General features: G+C 38.5%; 1 long non-coding RNA gene across 1 annotated transcript; it reads left to right on the top strand.

The window, feature by feature from the left end:
• On the top strand, positions 1–23,364 carry LOC124266900. The gene is made up of 3 exons (XR_006895891.1): positions 1–12; positions 7,930–7,934; positions 23,269–23,364. It is a non-coding gene; the product is annotated as an uncharacterized LOC124266900 (long non-coding RNA).
• The last annotated feature ends 94 nt before the right edge of the window (positions 23,365–23,458 follow it).

The raw sequence follows: 23,458 nt of genomic DNA, 5'->3' as shown, positions 1-23,458 counted from the left end.
CATTTTATCAGTGTAAAAGGGATATTTAGATAAGCTTTGCCTTAGTCGTTGAGCATTGTAATTTTTTTAAATCACTGGCCAAAGTGCCTACTGTCACTCGCGTCATTGTCTATGAAAAGTGAAACTCATAATAAATCTGATTCCTAATGAAGCGACCAATGCCTCAAATCAGATCTCCGGAAAATGGAATATTTTGAACATTAGACGTTTTCTTTACACATCTGTGAATGAGAACACCCACGTAAGAAACCTGGTATCAAACAGAAGTGAGATGGAATTCCAGGTTCGTGATTGGCTACTCCATGGTGATGACCAAAGGTCAGATTATGACGGACTACTTAATGGTCGTAATTTTCTTAATAAGTTAGTCGTGTTTCGTACGAAGTCCCCTACATCTGTGTCATATCTTTATGTTTTCCGAGTTTTAACATAGGTTCGTAGGTATTATCTAGTTTTCATCATGATCCGGGTCTTGACAATCACCGGTCGGATGATGTCACAAATGACCGTTGTGTTATGTTTTAATTCGCAACAGTGACCATGGTAATGGACAAAATAATGTCGATGATAAAACGGTACGAGTATGTTGCGTAAGAAAGAGATTACTCCACTCGTATCTAATATATATCCTTCGATTCCTTATTACGCTTTTGCTCGTTTTGAAAGAGCTATTTGTAAGATAAATATCACGTGTAGGCTTAGTTTCATGCCGCGCTGATAACTATTTTAGTTACACCAAGGTGCGTGGGCATCAATTAAGAGAAAGTAACACTGAGTGATACAGTGGATCTCAAGGACAATCTTGAAATCGTGAACAGCATATTCATGCGTAACGAAGAGTTGCAAATCTATAAAGCTAAATGTGATACGCCGGAAAGCATCTAGTTTTCACCCACTTACATATCGTTTACCTTTACATATTTCAGCTATACATTTCGATGACGTTGACGTCCGGGGCCAACGACATCTTCGAGCGGAACGACTACAGTGTTGCCTTTGGTCTGTACTACGTCAACGTTACCCATAGAAAAGGGAATTAGCGTTCACAATACATGTACATCTCTTTCATTCCCCCTACATATTGTTTACCTATCATCACTCTTACATATTTCATCTTTATATCCCACATGGGTACAATGTGTGAAGCCCATTTCTGGTGTCCCCTTCTGTAATATTAATGGAGTATTGCTAAAAGTGGCGTAAAACCATACTCACTCACTCATCTTTATATCGCCTAAGCCCCAACCACAACTTCGAGTGGAACGACGGCTACAGCAATGTGTCCAGTCTGTACTACATCAACGTTATCGATTCAAAACGGATCCAAAACAATATGATATAGTTGTCTTATTTGAGACAATGGATTATTGCCTTTTGAACATAATTGTACAGCCTAGGATGAAGGACAGTTATCGATATTATCTTAATTGATGGCCTTTATTGGATTTTGGAGTGTCATTATTCTCCTTTTCCTAGTTTGTATGTCAATACTTTTTCAACATACATACACCCTTGAACCACCCCCTAGTACTTGAGTTGATACTGCAGGACATTTGCAGTTTGTCACAGAAACGTTTCCCCATTAGATAATGTTTGACGTTGAACACGTTACTGGTTTCATTATAGTCCGTTTGGGTTCAAATGGGAACGATGAATGATTACATAACTCGAAATAGGGATAAGTGCACAAAACATAAATAGACACATGGTCCTGAAACCTCTGTACCCAACAGGATCTGAAATATGACGTTTTATGATCGATCACGGAAAGAGTTGTTTAAGAAACCATCATGTAAGATTCTGCTACTTTCACGCTTCGCACCGAGGGGTGACAAATTGTTGGTGGAACAGCGCCGGCACGCACTTCAGGTGCAACTGAGCACAGAAGGTGAGATGACCCCTACCAGTCAGGAAACAGCCGGATTATTTATATGTCCACTTTTCTGATTTGGACCCTTTTTATCCTTTTGTAAAAACAATTCATTAATTTTGTTTAAGTTCACCCTGACGGCCCATTCATTGAAAGTATCCAGTTGCTTTTATAGACCAATCACTGACTCTGAGAAGGACACAATGTCAGCAAACAGCAAAATAAAGTGTGTGAATATGGTTTCACGCCGCTTTTAGCAACATTCCAGCAATATCACGGCCGGGAAACCAGAAATGGGCCTCGCACATTGTACCCATGTAGGGAATCGAACCACTAACCACTAGGCTAATCCACCGCCCCTCGTTATAAAAGTACCTTACTGCATAATGCATTAAGAATAAACAAAACCCCAAAACAACTTATGTGTATATTTGCTTCCAACTGACATAATAATAAACAGTAACCTATTTCATAATGATCTCACCCCCAGGTTTGTTACTATTCTCACGTCCTCGGGCACTTGTGGAAGCTGTCGCTGGCAACGCTGCCAGAATCGTTGTGTATGACGACTTGAAAGTTGTCCCAGATGCTCTCTCCTCGTCCTTACATTGTAGGGCAACAAAAAAGGAGTTTAAACACGTTATACTCAATAATTAGGGTGTTGAATCAACACTTATACCTATACACACATTGACTTGGCATCATTTTATTGACACCGATGTTGCTGTTGTGACAAAATGGCAAACATTTATCTACTCTGTCAAGTGTCTCTTGTTGTTAATGAAGGTTCTCTCTTGGTTCGTTTGTACTTGGGGCGATGAGGTAGTCTAGCAGTTAAAGCGTTGGCTCGTCACACCGAAGACCCGGATTCGAATCCCCACAAGGGTACAATGAGTGAAGCCCATTTCTGGTGTCCCCCGCCGTGATATTGCTGGAATATTGCTAAAAGTGGCGTAAAACCAAACTCAATCAGTCAGTCAGTCGTTTGTACTTGTATGTACTCATCGACATGAGAAAGTCCACATTCGCTTACTGTGTACATCTTGAGATCGACAATGTTTAGAAAAGGTTGTTTACATTTACATAAATAAATCCTGTCTTCAGGTGAGAATTGGGTAGCATTCTGACATAACCTTCTTTGTCATGTGTTCATTGCGGATAGCCCATTCCTCATTGCCCAATATTGTCACAGTAGGGTTAGTGAGTGAGTGATCAACAGCATAAGCATCAATTGGGATACGATGACATGTGTCAACCAAGTCAGAGAACCTGACCACCCAATCCCGTAAGTCGTCTTTTACGACAAGCATGGGTTGCTGAGACAAATTCTGACCCGGATCTTCATGGGTAGCTGGTTTGTTTCAAGAACAGTTTCTTTGTTCTCACTCAAATTACAAACATGTTGGGTGTATATCGTGTACAACAGTTGTATTTTGTTTGCGAATAAACATCAAGAATTGTCACTGTTTCTGATTACACTCATGTTGGGGGTTTCAGCTTTTCACTTAGATATGAGCTGAGGTGAAACTGGGTTTAACGTCGTGCTTGAGAATATTTCGCTCATATGACGACGTGCATGCGTGTGTATGTGTATGTGCGGCTGCTTGTACTAGCCCAGACTGAAGCTGGTTTTATAGTGCTAGCCCACTGAGATACCATGCCGCAGTGAAGCATGAATACCCCACTCAGACACTTTATACTGACTCCGAGCCGACCAGTCCTTGTTGTACCCATTAATGCCGAGCCCCAGGCAGGGACCAACAAGTACCATATTTTAACGTCTTTTGGTATGACGCGGTCGGGGATCGAACCCGCGACCTTCCGCTCTCCGGGCGGACGCTCTAACCACTACACCACGGAGGCGGTCTCTTTGCCAGAGGCTTGTAAACGATGAACTGCATCAAGAACGTCAAAGACCAGATCCGGTTTGTCGCCAAGCATTAGATGCTGAAGACTACTTCTAACCCAGACCGTCATGGGGAGATTGTACAGTTTAAATTGGAATACTTTTGGGAAAGCATCATGGAAAAAAATCAAACTGTTCGCCGTGGTTTCATATCTTTAGTTTTTATAAATTGAATCTAGTCGAACACCCTTGTTTCGAACTCACGTTTTTTTCGATGTAAAAGCTTCGTCTGTGCATAATCAAAATTAAATCATTTTGCAGTTGTGTTAAATTTCGAATACCTTGACTTATTTACGTAAGTCCGTTTCATGTTCTTTTTGTTCGCTCCCTGTTTTCATTATCTGTGATGCCCGCGTAAGCAGCATGGCCAACTATGACTGTATTGTCTTTACGAAAGATGACGTGATCAATTTTTATGCTTTGGAGAGGTTGACTTGGTATTTTGCAACTACAAAAAAAATAACCCGAAATCTAGTCAGAAGCATTGTTTCCTGTTGTACAATGGGGCATTACGGAAATGTTATTGTACATCATCCAGTCCTTTTCTTAACGATATTGGCGTTATAAGAAATGGAACCAGTCATTAGAGCTTGCTGCATTGGCAGATCCCACTGACAGCCCACAGCCATGGGTGTTGTAGTTGTAGTTGAAGCCGATGCAGCTTCTGTTGTAGCTATAGTAGGTGCTGCCCTCAACTGCAAATGTGACATCAACTGGGAGAACATCCCCGACATACCTGGTTGCCACCAAGCGCTGAAGTAACATTGGTCGGGTTCTGGAAGTCTTCGTTTGTACTGGGTATAGGAATATTTTCTCGGTCTTTCTTTGAGATTAAGAAATTTCCATGAGAAGAACGTAGGCGTTCATGATGGACACACTCCCTACTGAGAGAAGAGTCGAAGAATGTCACAAAGAAGTCTGGAATATGCCAAAACGATAGGCCAGATAAGAAAAGTACCTCTTGCTCTTCATAAGAGGTTTTCATAAGGGTTCTGGTCAGATTCAACCAGCAAACGTAGTACACTTCTAAAAGACAATCCGTGATCGGTTTCTAAAGGAAATAAACACTGTTTTGAAGTCTATGCTAACAAACAGAATCCACTGTGTGATTCGGACACTTGCTAAAAGGTTCTTTGAGCAGAGTTACACCGTTCGAGGGCGTATGACGATAATCCTTAAAACCATGGGAAGAATTTTGTACTTACACCCTGTTTGTGTTCTCTCAAATCCGAGAACCTTGGATTCGGAAACTAGACTCATCTCAAACCAAATAACACCTACAACTATGGAAAAGTGTTTTATACTTACACCCTGATTGTGTTCTCTCATACACTTCGACTTCACACAGTGTTAGTCGGTCATCCTCCGACTGTCTGTCCAGACCCTGTATTCTGACATAACGCCCTTGGGCAGCGCAAGAACATGAAATATTTTCTGTTGCACCAGCAGCCATTGGTCCATCATACATGGCACAAAGTTGTGAGGGAATCAGTGGGTTCTGGACGGGGTCATCTGCGAAACCTCAATCTTTAAGGCATGCATTCGGTCACCTGAAAGTTGCAGGGATTTCTGACTAATAATACTTAATATACTTACCTCTTCATATATTTTTTCCTGCTTAATATATTTCTCTCTTAATATATTTCTTCCTGCAGACCTTGAGTTACATTTTGTTTCACGAAATATTTGAACTGATTTTGGTGAAAAGATGTCTCAAATAGATTAAAGTTAAAGTTAAATCTATACATGTCAGTTAAGAACACTCATCCAATCCATAATTTGAATGTACATTTCATCGTTATGATAAATGGAAGCGAGAATATTCATGAAAGGACTTGCATCCAAGATCAAGATTACAGGCCCTAAATCTTCACAAACAACGCTTCTGTTTTTATTCAAGTTTGGTTATTTCCCAGGTCTGGCACAAGAAATGTGGAAGTGGTCCGTCATATCAAGAAGACTCGTGAAAAGCATGTGAACATCAAAACATCGTTCATACACTTATATTTGCGATCAGGTGACCGGCCTGTGGGTCAATGGTAATGCCGTATACCGTGTACACCTCACATCAAAATATTTGAGTTTACTAACGAAATAGTCCATATGTATGAAAGAGCAAAAACTAATTTATATGCAAAATATACTCACACGCAAAAGAAACGCAAGTCGAGTATAAAGTATACATGTATGTAATTTTCAACATTAAACACAAGAAATACTAACAGAGGGCAAGATGGGCAAACCTTTTAGTGATGACATTTCGTTGGCTGCAAAGACTGATGACATCATTTAGCATTCGAAACTGAAAGGTTACACAGGTTCTGGTCAATAGCCAATACGTCAGTCAATACCGAATGTGACCACCATTAGAATTGATCACGGCCACACATCCCCTGTACATTGAGTAGATCAGACGATTTGTAAAGGTCATTCTGCACACATCCAGAACAGCTGTGCGAAGTTCATCGGCACTTGTAGGGACTGGTCGCACATTATGCGGACCTCATCCCATAAGTGTTCAGATCAGGACTGACAGCTGGCCACGGGATAATATGGATGTTGTGTTGTTGGAGAAAGGTCATGGTAGCTCTTGCAACATGGCGACGAGCGTTATCCTGCTGGAATATATGTGTTGACGATGTTGTGCGAAAAATAGAACAACATGTGGTCTGATCACTTGGTCGATATAATGTTAAGCAATGTCCCCGACCTTGACCAACATTCTGGAAGCACATAGGTCCAAGTCTCGCATTAAGTCCAATTTCTGCCCAGATCATGACGCTAGGTCCACCCAATGCATCCCCTTCCAAAACATTTTCACCAGAGAAATGATCACCTCGACTCTTCCATCTGCATGGGACACACAAAAACGACTCTCATCCGAGTAGATGACATGTCTCCACTCACGATGACGCCAATTTTGATGACCTTGTGCCCACCGAAATCGTGCTTGTCGATGCCTTGGTTGGAGAACGGGTCGACGTGCTGGTCGGCGACATCTGAGATTGTTGGAACGGAGGCGTTGGATCACAGTGTCCCGGCTAATGCGTCGATTGTGTGTTCTTATGGTGTCTCGAGCTGTTTGACTTGCAGTCAAGAACGGATCTCACTGGTGTTGACGGATAATATGCCTATCTTGTGGAGGGGTGGTAAACCCTAGGACGACCGCTCTGAGGAAGGTAATCTGTGGTCTGTGTTGTGTTGTATCGATGCTGGAGACGGTAGATCGTGGTTATGTTTACGTTGAAATGACGGGCACCATCTTGGACAAACTCCTCAGCTTTCAAACGTCCGATAGCCTGGTTTCTTGCAATTTCAGTTAAGCGTGGCATTGTTGAACAAGGAGTAATAGGCCCATTTGTGGGGGACTGTCTCATACCCACTAAAGTTGGTGACAATTCTTGCATGTTCGATTTCACGAGAAATGTGTGCATGATGTGCATTGGTATGGTGCGTTTTGGTGATTGCTTCTTTTGATGTGTTTTTCTCGAAACGTCCTAAACGCAACAAAAATTATTGATAACACCATCAGGCTTCACTACATGTCATACACTCAGATCAATTTAGGGTTCCGAGTTTGTTTCTTGTTCGGATAAAAAACGTGTGTTTCTTATGCGTGTGAGTAATATTTTAAGTGAACTTCGCCTTGCATTTGAATCATCATGGACACTCCCCAAAACATTACAGTTGATATGCAGTATACCACGTTTTCACAGTATATAGTTGATTTTGTACGGTATCATGAAACCATTGCTTCCAAACTCAGTCGTCAAACATTTAGCAGACCTACCTTTTTAAACATCACCCGAAAAAGAAAAAAATTGCACTAACAACATGTTAAAATAATCCATACCTGAATTGAATTGATCACCCCTTCTTAAGGATAAGTTGGGGTAGCCCAGAGGTTAAAGCATTTGCTTGTCACGTTTCAAGTCCAAACCAGATACATTGCTTGAATCACTTTTATTCACCTCAAGAAAATAGGCTGATAATTCTACAGGTATATTTCTACATTTCTATACGCCTCAAAAATAGTCAAGTATCCTCACCGCAACAATCTCCTCTGTTAGTTATTGTAATGTATTCCAAAATAAAGTCGCCCTGAAGGTCAACCATCCAGTAGGGTTGCATGTCCCCGACTTGGCACTCCCAGCACGAGTTCTGGAAAAAACGTGATTCTCTGTTGCCGTCGACTGCTCTGTCTTTGTTGCTTGCTAAAGTCGACGATTTAGTTGACTTACCCAAGGCTAGGTTATTGACGATACCTGAGAAAAAAGAAGGGACATGATCGCTGAATTATTGGACGTCCTGAAAACGATTGGGCATATTAGTTAACTTTCATGGGAACTTGTCAACTTTATAAGAACCCCGTTGTTATTCAAGGTTAGACCACAGGCGACTTAAGCTGGCTGTAAGATTTATTGGATCGCATGGCCAGGTTGATTTCGTGTAATCATAACCAAACGGCAGATCTTAACCACAATGCCAATCTCAACATTGTTAAAGTCCAAACGTGACCATTTGTAAGGTAACGTGTCAGTGTATACAGGGGAATAATTTAGAGAACAACAGTAACATATTATCCCTGCCAGACATAGGCATTCGATGTAATTACAAAGTACAACTGTATGTTGCAACCAGTCAAATAGACTTGATATTTCACTTGTGATAAACAGTAAGGTATTATTTCATGTTCCTTCTGAACATATACAAATTCAAGAAACAGGACTGTTCCCTTTAATAAAATAGAACATAAATACCAGAAACATGATTGTTTCCTTTATAATAATAGTACATAACATAACACTAATGAATCTTTCTCAAGAACGCCTCCAGATACAGAGGGGCTTTAACTCAAAATGATATATTAACAGTGGACATCTTACACAAAAGGATCCATTTCCCGACCATTTTGGGAAATAGAGAATCTCACCCAAGTGTCTACTGATATCAATATTATATCAACAACGAGGCTTGCCGAGGATATTTTTACCTTTATCAACGAGTGTTGATATAATTGATATCGGTAGACACGAGGGTGAGATTCTATTTATCAGCAAAAATCATTCTTCATTAGTTTTCAAAGAAAAATGTACATCTCTCAACACCATTTGATTTGCAGTGCAGCGATGTCATAGAATTGTGACGTCATCAAGTTGATGATGTCATAGCATTGTCAGGGCATTGTACAAAATCTACTGTCAAAACGATATCTCCTAGGAGATATCATATGATCTCACACAAGCGATATCTCCTGTGGAACACAGTTTTGGATGATAAATATGCTTTTTTGGACTTGGTACACAACTATGCATTGACATTAAACAATATAACATCTCAAACAATAAGCCAGTGCTAATGGATTTCCCTATCGAAACAAGGTCATCTAATGCAAAGTAATAAGATACTATAGTATAATCACATCAATAGACATAAAGAACAAACGAGGTCCGTTTCAGAAAAATATACTAATATTACATAACAGTAATGAACAATGCCACACATGAACACTGAAAGGTCTTCTTCCAGTTAGATGCAGAAATATATATTTATGTCTCTGGCGATTATACCACTACCACAATAACAAACACTTTCCAAACGAATTCCATATTTGGTCGAAAAACAATATATCTGGACTATGTCCCTTTATATGAACTTACCTGAAATTAATGTTGCATTTGTGAGAAGAAGGACCGACGTCAGCAGGAACATGATTTCTCCACGATAGCGAAAACGTGAAATGTTTTTTGAGAAATATGCACACTTTAGGTAACCTAGGGGATATGATGTAAAGATAAACAAATCGATATCCTTGAACTTATTGATCATATGCATGACTCCATGCTTTGATACTCTGTATCTGTTTTCGGCCTCAATAATTAAGCATTTATTTGTTCTCGACTTCACACATTGATCGGACCATCAGGCATAACCGTTTTCTTTTAAAGGATAAGCAGAAATAGAAACAAGAAGTGTTTTCGAAGTAAACGTCTAAGCTTACAAACGTAGATGTCTGATATGCTGCAGTGTGGTCATGCTTAACCCTGGGAATCCTGTGTTTGACTGTCCTCTCAGTTTCAACTAGTCGGTATTTAGGTGAAATACACTACCTTTGTCCAAAAGGGATGATTTTCATAAATATATTGGGCAAAAACAGTTTCTGGCGTTTACGCTGCTTGTAGGAAACAGGGGACACCAGAAATTGGTTTCACGCATTGATGACCTGAACCATTGGACTACTCCACTGCCTCGCAAAGAATGAGCACGTATGGCAGCCCTCTGAAGCTGTTCTAAGTCAGTATGTCGGGTAAACATCAGAACCAGCTGAAATCATTGTAATCATGTAAGTATCGAACTCTGACATTCAGTGTAGCAAAAAAGCGAGTCTACCCAACCGCCCATATGTGATAAAGCGGATTAAAAGTAGAAATCACTGCAATCGCATTTTAGCAATAACTCTTCATGGCTCCGCGTGTACCCAAAGAAAATCAGAAATGCACTCAGACAGTTGAAACACGGGTATGTTAACGTACCTCTCAACGTTACCGGTAACCGTGTGTCAGACAAGTGAGGTACAACTTATAACCGGCTAGAGCAGAGTACATCAAGTCCACTATTTCTGAACTACTGAAAGGTAATTATGAACCATATGCGAGATGAATACTTTTACAAAAGCAAGGGGATATTTAATAAATACATATCACTATAAACTATTGACAGTTCATATTTTTAATGAAATAAATATTTTAACAGTGGAAAAGGGATATCTAGATAAGATATGCCTTAGCCGATTAGTATCGTGAAGTTTTTTTAGATCAATGGCCAACGCGCCCTACGTCCATCGCGTCATTAACCATTAAAAAGTGAACCTCATAATAAACACGAATTTGGAATGATATGTTTTAATCTCAGATCAATCTGTTAGGTAGCAGTTTACTAAAGTAGAACTTAAATCAATTGGTCATTCGCAAAGTGAAGCAGATCTCACTTATACTGGAGTAAACAGTATGGGGATACACAACGAAACATACCACTTACGTGATCACAACTGCCTGTTTATTGCATAGAGCGGCATTTCGATGTACAACGTTCAGGATAAACAAGCTGATTGAATGTTGATTGATTCCATCACTTGGACAATGGAATGGATTTAGACTTGTTGATCTTGCTCTTCTGTTGGCCCCAAGGATGTGCTACTTGCTGAATTATCTGTTGTTAATATGCTGCTTGTCACTATGCATATATACTTCTATTCACCTGGTTGTAGTAACTTTTTTCTTGATAACGGCGTGAGAATATACATGGAAACTCCCCTCTATCGACCTTTGGTCCTAACGGGTGCGTTAAGGGAAATGTTGATGTCCCTTCCGTTAGCAAATTAACATTGGATAATAGAGACAATGATAGGCCTACGTGTTGATAGAAGAGGTTATTCCGGATTATGCCCATGAGAGCACACCTAATGAGAAAACGAGCCAAATATATGTATAAACAGGGATACTCTACAACATATATAGTCGCCCTGGTATAAAGATAGTGTTTTATTTCAGTCTCAGTTCACTTAGCATATAAACATTGAAATATGAAACACATACAAAACATAGAAGGCGTAAGCCACGAGTGGTAACGGGAGACTATATGGACAGATTTTATTTAATCATGTTACAACATGCTACATTTTACAGGAATTATAAATAGTTATATTACATCATATTATGGAATGTTTCAAAATATTACAAAATTTTAAATATACATACACATTTATAAGTACATTATAATTGTATTAAAGATGTGAAAGAAGAGATGCTGAATCAGCAAACTGTCTAATAGTTAACATTCCATTTTGAAACTGGTGTCTCAGTTCTTGAAGGTATCGGTATTTCTTCTTCGTGGGTTGTCTTTGGCCTTTTACATATTGCACCAACGAGGTGTAGGAATAAACTTATGTTCAAGTTGAGCATTAGCCATTTCGAAATCGAATGTACACTTTCTTGCTTCTTCTCATTATATATCCCCATGTAATTTGAGGGGAACTGATCCAGAGCGATTAATGTTTCTCGCCAACAGTCTAATTACCAACCCAAACTGCAAGCTTGTCGGTATCTGCTCCCTCGACCGTGACGGACACAGGGACTGGGCTTCTGGCCACCTTGACAAAATTTCTTCACCCCAAACAACGGGAAATTAGGAAGGGTGGATGCTCATCAGATGCTGTTATTTGAGAATACCCCCGGTAGTTCCTGTCTGATTGCAATAAAGTATACCAGCAGTGTATGCTTTTCAGATTTTCTAATGCATAGATGGCATAGTGACTGATCAAATTTGATCTTATTTCTGTGTTTTTTACCTCGATATTTAATCATGCCATGTGAACATATGATGTCTATTACATATTATATTTATGACAAATGAAAATTTACTTAGGTATATACAATTTTAACTTCAGTACACATCAAATGCTTATATGTATATCTTATGCAACAATGAAGTTCCGTTCGTATACGCTATGCATCTTAGCTAGATTATTTACAGACCGCCGCCATATAGCTGGACTATTGCTGAGTGCGGCGTAAATCTAAACTCACTCACTCACTCAGTTGGTTCGTAAACTGATTCCATCATTTGCTAGACTATGCAAAGGGAGATAACTCGTGCCTCGCATTCCTCTATCTTTCGCACGAAAGAGTCTCGATCTAAGCTTCGATCGGATCGTAAGATCGGGACCGGCTACAATCGGCCTTAGATCGGGTAGTCGAACGGGTGTAACTTTTAGCTAAGACGATTGTAAAATTGGCGTAACCTGCTAAGATTGGTCTTAGATAAGATCGGTTAGTGGAACGGCACCCTGAGCCTTATAAAAATCGAAAGGTCGGCTTCCTGAGTCGACATCTCAAACTATTTTCATGTAAATGGTAATAATTCCTGAGCATTAGAGAACAGATTGGCTTGTTTGGAATTTAATGCTTTTCATAAACTAGAATCTCATAAACTATTTGTCTCTGGAATCATCTGTGATATGAACTTGTGTAGTGATTTCTCTAGAAATTATTTAACGTTATCTAAAATTAAACATATTCCATCACCAAGGATAACTATTTCAAATCACGAAAGATGAATGATCTTTTTAATAATATCAGTTCTCATTTAGTTATTGCGTTTTTAAAAGAATTAGATTTGTTGAATGAATTGTAAATAGATAAATATTTTAAAATTGGTAGTTTAGTTGAGTAGCTGAGATTGTTAGTGGCTGTATCCTCACAGGGGGTTGAAGCACTGTAAAATTATTGTCCTCCTGTGGGGATACGTAAGTCCCAAAACATTCAAAGTCAATTTAAACATACCGTTATTTTTAACCGTAGAATATGTGTTATTTTAACTGATGGCTAAATTGTATTAACTTGCTGACAGCTGAATTCGAAGGGATGGTGTAAATCCAGCTAGGGTCCATGCAGGAAGCAAATGTACTGTAAGTCCCCATGGTCCCTAGTATGGTGTTCTACCTTCAGTTGTTGGCGATCTATAGCCTATTTTATTTTGTGTTGTCCCTTATAGTTAAATGTTTTAGATTTAATTACTAGTTTTACATATATATCTGTGATACTCTTGTTGCTTTACTGTCCTTTGTCGGCAGGTTTTTAATATACATCTATTTCATTTCAATATCAAATGTTCTCGTCACGATATGGCTGAAATATTGCCGATGTGACGTTAAATATTAACTCACTCACTCTAAAATTCAACATTTAGTCCCCTTTTATTGTATATTACCAAATTAATTAGTTACACTATGAAGTTTTTAAGAAGGACTTCATTTGGGTTCTTTTTGCCTCAGTCTGCCCGTGTGTGGACAATATAACCAATTATCTATTATCAAGTTCATGATATTTCGTCAATACACCAACTGTATTACACCGTCTCTGACCACAAACCCAAACGGGTTGTTCTCTATTCGCCTACAGTCTTCAAACAACATTTCATGGTCTGTTGACTGTTGATTTCGCAATGATAAACCACCCAAACGGTCCATCCCTTGTGACAGGTGCTAATTAGAGGGTACCATTAAAGAATGTATTCTACTACAATAAACCTTTTATTCCCTGGCAAGGGTTCACTTTATGACATGTAATAAGCCCTGTCCAGTCAGTCAGTGGGTCCGGTAAACTTTTATTTAATCAATGATGTAACCTAGGTCTATGTAATTTGTATTTATGCAAACCGAGACAGGTCAAAAACTATTGGCGCTTCTGTGGATAATAAGTAAAACATACACTTAAAACGGTATTTTGGAAAATGCTAGCCATATCAGGGCAAATATGACAGTCAATATCAATTTTGAACACCCAGAACAACAAAGATGCAGACGAGTTAAGTTATACCAGGGATAATCTACAACGTCTTATAGTCTCCCTGGTTATACTCATATATAGAACTGATTTCTAGTTGATCGCATAGGAGGACGAATACACTCCTAGGAGGACGAATACACAGTCTATACACTCACGGGGATCCTTGGGAAAAGGAGAAACTGAAAGAAGTAGTGGTAAAATCCTTCTTAAATTTCCAAAAATTTCCACGCCTTGGAAATATCATGTTTCCAATTTTGGAAATTTTGGGAAATATGATATTTCCAAATTGGAAATTTTTGGAAAACACCATTTTTTTCTTGTGTGATTTCCCTATCGAAACAAGGTCTTCTAATGCAAGGTAATAAGATACTACATTATAATCACATCAATAGACATAAAGAACAAAGGAGATCCGTTCAAGAAACATATACTAATATTACATAACAGTAATGAACAATGCCACACATGAACACTGAAAGGTCTTCTTCCAGTTAGATGCAGAAATATATATTCATGTGTCTGACGATTATACCACTACCACAATAACAAACATTTTCCAAACGAATTCCATATTTAATTCCATACTTATTCCTTAGGTTGCATTTGTGAGAAGTAGGACCGACGTCAGCAGGAACATGATTTCTCCACGATAGCGAAACGTGAAATGTTTTTGAGAAATATGCACACTTTAGGTAACCTAGGGGATATTACGTAAAGATAAACAGATCGGTGTCGTCTCAGGACGCCGACCTTTCGATTTTCCACTAGTCTCAGGACGCCGACCTGCGGTTTCCTTAGGTTTTGATTCGGCTTAGTTAGCGTTGCGGATAATCTACTCTAGATGTTTTGATAAGGTGAACTCGTCGGACATGTCACTTCGAATTGATTGAAAAGTTTACAATAACACTAAGTAGAGTGCCAATATTGAACATTGTTCATATCTTTGGTATAAATATCTATGGAATGGCCAAATGATTCACATTCGATTTCGAAATGGCAAATGCACAGCCTAGATCAGAGATTTATCCCTACTCGTGGCAGTCGTTACTTGGTTGTTGGCAAGCAAGTCAGCAAGAGAAAACGAGACTGGATATCTTGGATATGTACTGCAAAAGACTGATGAAGACCCTGCATTGTCCTCGTAATCCATTATTAATTGGCAAAATGAAACTAGTCTCAGGACGTCGACCTTTATATTTCACTCAACCGTAAAGTTTGGTCGAAAGGTCAGCGTTATGAGCCTGCACCAACAGATCGATATTCTTGAACTTATTGATCATATGCATGACTCCATGCATTGATACTCTGTATCTGTTTTCGGCCTCAATAATTAAGCATTTATTTGTTCTCGACTTCACACATTGATCGGACCATCAGGCATAACCGTTTTCTTTAAAAGGATAAACAGAAATAGAAACAAGAAGTGTTTTCGAAGTAAACGTCTAAGCTTACAAACGCAGATGTCTGATATGCTGCAGTGTGGTCATGCTTAACCCTGGGAATCCTGTGTTTGACTGTCCTCTCAGTTTCAACTAGTCGGTATTTAGGTGAAATAATACTACCTTTGTCCAAAAGGGATGAGTTTCATAAATATATTGGACAAAAAAAGTTTCTGACGTTTACGCTGCTTGTAGGAAACAGGGGACACCAGAAATTGGTTCCACGCATTGATGACCTGAACCACGGATATATGGTAATAGGGATTGATGTATGGAAATAGGGACGGATATGTGGTAATAGGGACGGATGTATGGTAATAGGGACGGATGTATGGTAATAGGGACGGATATACGGCAATAGGGACGGATATATGGTAATAGGGACGGATGTATGGTAATAGGGACGGATATATGGTAATAGGGACGGATGTATGGTAATAGGGACGGATGTATGGTAATAGGGACGGATATATGGTAATAGGGACGGATATATGGTAATAGGGACGGATGTATGGTAATAGGGACGGATATATGGCAATAGGGACGGATGTATGGTAATAGACCATTCTTAATGAGGCCTCATGAATATTCATATCTGTACCAAAACGAGGCTAAATGGGGCAAGGACACAATCGTATAATGGCGACAAATCTCAATGTATACTTCCTGGTTTCAAATTTCCCTTGAACGGTACATTACGAAACTGTCCAGTAGTTCAGGGAAATCGCAGAGAAATGGGAAAGGGCTACACAAATGTTTCTGTAGCATATCCACGGATGGAAGGGTGAATAAGTACTGTACATCACGACACAGCACGATAAGTCATATGACCTAGATATCTAGGTTAATGTTTACCATGTTGAGCAGCATTTATGAAGGAAAGCTACTCTAAAGTCACAATGGTGGAAATATTACCAAGGGAAGTCAATTACGTTACTTTATCAACATATGAACAAAGCAAAAGACTCAACGTATTTCCCGACCTGGATTCAAATCATCCACTTCCACATGGGAGTAGTGTTGTTAATTCTTGAGCTGAATAATCGAGATTATAAGTAATATGTAGATCAAGATAGCTCTCCTCGAGTGGATCTGGACCAAACAAATTTGTTTGTATTATTCATGTGATGAAATTATTTGTTTGGTATTTTTTCTGTTTAAAATGTTTTGTCCTATCGACTCTGTTTTATAGATATAGGGTATTTATTCACGCATTTATTTTCAGTTGTACAGGACTAGTGGTGATGGCGATGTGCACGTAGCTGCATGTTACAATCGCAGAGGAAAAACGAATCGCCACATCATCATGTAGAAACTATTTATTTCAATCAACATGAGTGGGACCAGAGACCATATTTATTCACTCACTAAGTCTTTTGTCACTCCAGATGTTTTGTATGCATGCGTTGGTTATGTACAGCAAAGTACACCATATATACAGCTTAGTATTTCTAAGTAACCCACCTTCTTCACACTTTGGTGTGAAAGGTGTCAGTTGAGTTTACAAAGGACCCTATGTGTGCCCTGTGGATACTATTTACACTCATATGGTCCTGCTTGCAGGTGCAATATAGCCATTATGTCACTGCATTCACCATACATTACCGATTTCCATATTGCATAAATACCTACACTGAGCACTTATCATCTTAACTTGACAACGACTGGTAAACATCTTTTGTCTTCAATGAATAAACTGTAAACACCATTCGACAGCTTAACTACTGCACCTGTGACAAACAAATGTACTATATATGAACACCGAGGGGAGAGAGCAAGGTTCACATTCGTCATGAGGAGGCACCTTTAGGACAATTGTGCATGTAGCTATGAGAAGAAGTACCGCAACCTTGAATATGACTTAGCTCTTTGTCAAGAAAATGTATACCAGTTCAGGTATAAAAAGAGGGGTATGGTCTTACAACAGCACGTAGCTCTCTTGATTCCAGCAGCGAGATTCTGAATTGGTTTCTGTTAAACCCGGCAAAGCCATAACATACCATTACATTGATTAAATTGCTACAGTTCACAGAGGTGTCATAGCCCAGCACAGTTATCATTGAGGTACACAGACCAAAATAATGTTCAACACGACCCCTATGAAACTACGTCAGTGTTAAGTATCATGTGCACACATCGCACGTCACGTTGACAATGTTTTTCTCAAACTAATACATTGAAGTGTTCAAACTAATACTTCGAAGTGTTCAAACTAATACATCGAATTGTCCAAACTAATACATCGAAGTGTTCAAACTAATACATCGAAGTGTTCAAACTAATACATCGAAGTGTAAAGAAAGGAAAGAGAAAAAGAAAGAAAGAAAATGTTCTTATTTTTTTTTCGTGTAAGCCCGGTAGGTTGCAAAACTTTATATTTAGTTAGTGTTGAGAGCTTGCCCAACTTTTCAAAATCATGTGTGAGCCCGGGCTTTATTTCATGATGGTAGCTACGCCCCTGTTAACCTTCGTCCTTTATTTTGCGCAAGGTACTGACAGATATACCAGTAGCATCGCTGGCTTTTTTGAGTGCACTGTGTGTGCTGTCGGAAATAGTACACATGTACTGAATGACATTGTAGGCAACCTCACGTGTTTGTGAATGAATGACTTGACCCCATTTACCCAATTTAGATTGCGACATGATAAGTTTCAAATACCTGCAGAGTTTAATCCTCTTTTAACAGTCCACTTTACAAGATACTAGTATACACATGCTCGAGCAGAAACACAACGTTTCCGAATCATTGCGTAGAAAGTGATTACTGCAAGGATAACAAAAATCACGTGCGCGAAGTTTTCACACCTGTTCCCCCTTCGAGTAGGTAGTGGATCAGTTCACGGCACGCTCCCAGCTGTCCTTTCACAAACGCGTCTTTCGCGCACCTCATTCTAATGTTGGTTGGACAGTAGGAATATTTGTTTGTATCTGTTACATGAACAAAGGAGTTGGTGTAGAAGTGATAGAGTGTGAACATTTCAAACTCTGTGAACTGTACAATACTTGTCTTCAAGCTATTGAAATATGTTTTAGTTGTTTGACAAATAACACCATTTATTCACAACTATGAATGTTGTCTTAGCTTTGTTAAGAAAGAGAACAAAGATAAGATACAATTTAGACAGCAGATTTAAGAGTTTTTTCAGTGATTCTGAATTCTGATATAAATTACATTGAATTGTTTGTGAAAGAATTGGTGTAGAAACACAACTTCCCAAAGGAAACTTCAGTTTCAAATTATTTTAAGGCGTGCTGAACATGTTTGACTGTACCTGAAATTTTATGAGATCAACAGCTCTTTAAGTGCGTGTGTGAATGTAACACAGGTTGTAATGAATTTATAACTATTTTTAGTCACGATATGGCTGAAATACTGCCACTGTGACTATAAACTTTAACTCACTCACTCACTCATGATATATCGTCTCGCCTCATTAAACTGGTATCAGGATATATCGTCTCTGCACTTAGACTACGAAGCACAGCTCTAATACCAAGTATGTGCATATTTACACATTTACAACAGTACTTCACATCATTAATACATTGTAATAATCTTTTTCGAAAATACAGATAATGAAATTTGTGCAGCTATGTGAACACACCTGTCTGTGTTTTATTGCAATAAGCAGTCTCTCCTTGTATGTCATATATAAGAAGTGTACCTAAGGTCAATTATTTAAACTATAATGTAATTTCCATTACAAAAAGTATAAACGGTATTACCTACTGATCAGAAAGGCTTATCAGTACCCCACCGCCATCACCCCGCCCTAGGCCTACCCCATCCCACACCCTCTCACACACATGCACACACACACTCCCTAACATGCATATCGCTCTGGCCCATAGACCAATATTGTAACCTTTTAAACAGACATGATGTGTATGTCAAGAAAGGCAGGCACGTTAATAGTGGTGCTCAGTCATGGGTATCACTTCGTCATGTGTTTCTAATGATCTCCGTGCATTATGGCGTGGTCCGACGCGCTAACGAACCCGATGTGACAATTACATTACAGAACCATTGAAATACATGTTAAAGTAGTGTTACTCTTGTAACACTATATTTACCCATTACCAACCATTTACGCGTGTACTAAATATATGACAAACCTAACCCTGGTCATACGAAATTTCAAAGGAATTGAAATGCATGTCCTACAATCACAGCATTTACATACGTTACACATGCTAGAAAACACATGAAAACAATGGCCAGATTTACACACCTGTGAAGTACAAGTAAATACAGAGTTGAGTGTTCATTTATTTTAACACCCCTTTAAACGTGTGTAAATCTGACAGCCAGATGATACGTAGATTTCAAACGTTGTTCATATGGCCGCCGGATGAAACGTATATTCCCTAATGTTAGTAAATTTGGGTAATACAGTCATTTTGTGTGGTGTGCCATACGCCTTTCAGTGAGGATTGTGATGGAACGTTTAACTTCCTGTGTTGGAACGTGAATGGACTTAAGAACAAAATCTATCACCCTGACTTTATCAATTATTTACTTGATTTTCAAGTTATATGTCTGGTAGAAACATTTGATGATAATGCTTCTAATGTTGATTGGTTACCTAACTACGATATATTTTACAGCCCTGCTATCAAGTTATCCGAGTATGGAAGACTCTCTGGTGGCGTCTGTGTAGGTGTCCACCAGTCACTGAGTAAAGCTTGGTAGTTGTTAAAAACAGACATTGATAATTGCGTGTGTCTTAATTTCACAAAAGATATATTCTCCACTGATAGAAATATTAATCTACTATGTACATACATACCACCAGCGGGTTCGTCCTATTATAATCACACTCAGTCAAAATGTAACCCTGATCAAGTTGATAACTCTTTATTGTCTATTCTGGCGCAATTAAGTGATTCGCATACATTGTTGTGTGGTGACATGAACGCTCGAACAGGTGAGAACAGTAACCCACAGGTTCCTGTCAATGATGATAGAAATATCAACATTGGTGCATTTGAAGATGATGATGATATCACAGTTGATAATCGAAAGTCACATGATACTGTCATTAATAAGTTCGGACAAAACTTGATAGACCTTTGTTATGCGTTTCAGCTATTTATTGTTAATGGCAGAGTGTTCGGAGACGAACGAGGTGAATTTGCTTTCATGGGACAACAAGGCAATAGTGTTAATGACTATTTCATCTCTTCCCCTGACTTTTTCAATATATCAGCAAGCTGAATATAGGTGATCAGTTGGAATATGATCATTTGCCACTGGAACTAACCTGTAAACTTCCTACCTTGAAAACGTCGAATCATAATACATCGTCGGAAGGTTTGCTTGATAATATCATATGAAATGATGCTCTTTGTCACAATTTTTTGGAAAATCTAAAAACGAATTATGCTCGTGGAATTCAGACGTTTTAGATAAACTTGACAGTAGCGTTGATGACGTAATTGATGATTTTATAATGCATGATTGTAGAGTCTGCCAGCTGCACGAAGAAACGTATAATGAAACCTCGTACGATGACACCGCTAAACTCCGAGTGTAAAATCGCACGAAGGGTTGCACGAAAATCACTTAGGAAATTTAGAAAACTTCGCAGTGATTTAAACAGGAGACTCTACTGTAAGGAAAGAAATAGATACAAAACCCTTTGTAGAAGATACAAATCGGACTTGCGTAAACGAAATGTAGAAAGACTTTGCAAATCAAGTGGTTCACCATCAGCGTTTAGGAAACAAATACGAAAATTCAAGAATAGACCAATCATTGGCAATATAATTACTAAAACATCATGGCTTGCTCATTTTAAAGTTTTTTTTAGAAATGATTGTGTTTTTAATGATTCTTGCACAAGCACTGATATGCAAGATGATGCAATAAGAATGACATTTGAAAATGATTCAGACCCAGAAGCACTTGTATTAGATTCACTCATTACAGATCAGGAAATTTGTGAAGCGTTGATGCACTTAAAACACGGAAAATAAGCTGATTTGGACCAAGTTGTTGTAGAAATGTTGAAGTGTTCACAATCTATCATTATGCAATTTTTGAATAAGTGCTTTAATAAGTTGTTCGAGACTAGTATATTTCCACGCAGTTGGGCAATGTCAGTTATCATCCCTATACATAAAAAGGGGGACTGTACAAACCCCGATAATTACAGAGGTATTTCCCTCATGAGTACTCTTGGCAAAGTTTTTAATACTGTTCTAAATAATCGACTATCAAAATGGGCAAATATGAAAACATGTTATTCCAGAATCGCAAACAGGTTTTGGGAAAAAATACTCAACGTCAGATCATATATTTACAGTACTTGCCGTAGTAGAAAAATGCTTATCTCGCCGTAAGCGGAAGTTATATGTTGCCTTTGTCGATTTTCGCAAAGCTTTCGATTCTGTTGATCGTTCAAAACTTTGGTACTGTTTACGTAATTCTGGGCTTAAAGGAAAAAATACTTAGTTCTGAAAGCAATGTATGATAATGTGAAAGCATACGTACGCTGCGGTGATGATTTAACTGATTTTTTGATTGCCCGATCGGCCTGAGACAAAGTTGTGTTCTCAGCCCCATCCTCTTTTCATTTTTTATCAATGAATTACACTACGAAATTATGGCAACGGAAAACATGGTGTCCAAATGTTTCCAGACCTAATAGAAATGTTAATACTTTTATTTGCCGATGATGTTATTCTATCATCAGAATCAGTTGTTGGGCTTCAGACACAATTAAATATTTTAGAACGTTACACAAAGACATGGGACCTATCCGTGAACCTTGATAAAACACATATAGTCATTTTCAGAAAAGGTGGCCCAGTTGCGGTAAGAGAAAGATGGAGTTTCGATAATCAACTTGTAACTGTAAGAAATCAGTACACATATCTTGGTTTTATGTTTAATACAACCATTAATTTGAAAAAAATCGGTTGCTGAACTAGCCTTGAGAGCAAAGAAAGCATTAGTTAGTTTATTGTCAATTATGCCTAAGTTTGGCGTGTTGACGCCCAAAATATTTGTTAAGCTATTTGATTCACAAATACAGCCTATCTTACTATACGGATCCGACATATAGGGATTCCAGCGTTTTGAAGTATTGAAAAAATACATCTATTAGCGTGTAAAAAGTTTCTTTGTGTGGGGCAGTCAACACGTACATGTATGGTATATGGCAAATGTGGGAGATATCGTTTGTATATCAACTCTTATACCAGATGCATAAAATACTGGCTGAAATTTATATGTATGCATGAAAATAGACTACCCTAAAAAGGCTTACAATATGCTTGTTCATCTGGATGAGTTGGGTAAAGTAACATGGGCATCTCATATCAGAAATCTCCTATTTTCTCACGGTTATGGTTTCGTGTGGCTAAAGCAGTCAGTTGGCAATGTGAATCTTTTGTTTTGTATCAATTCCGAGAAACAGCTATCAATATATTTAATCAAGATTGGCATTCAGTTTCAGATAATAGCTCATGATATGATTCCTATAGAATGTTTAAAATCCTACTCCAACCTGAAAAGTACCTATCACACTTAACATCCAAAAAGTTGAAAATTCATTAATACGATTTAGATTAGGACTATCAAACTTAATGATTAATGAAGGAAGACCTGTGTCCATCGACAGATATCAAAGAATTTGCCCATTGTGTAAATTATCTTTGAAACCGAAATTCATTTTTGTTTCTCTGTCCATCTTACATAGATTTACGTAAACAATATATTCCTGAATGTTACCTCTCCAAGTCACCTACTGTAGCATTTAAACAAATCCTGTCTACTTATGACAACTGTATTAACTTAAAACTATCACAATACATCTACAATGCAATGTCTAAGCGTGATATTCTGTCAAAATCATCTCTGTATTCAAACAGTATGTGATTGTACAATGC

Source organism: Haliotis rubra, unplaced genomic scaffold (genome assembly GCF_003918875.1).
Source record: "Haliotis rubra isolate DU_JTF1 unplaced genomic scaffold, ASM391887v1 Scf1288, whole genome shotgun sequence".
NCBI lineage: Eukaryota > Metazoa > Mollusca > Gastropoda > Lepetellida > Haliotidae > Haliotis > Haliotis rubra.
The sequence above is the reverse complement of the archived record's forward strand: the minus strand, read 5'-3'. Positions and strand labels throughout refer to the sequence as shown.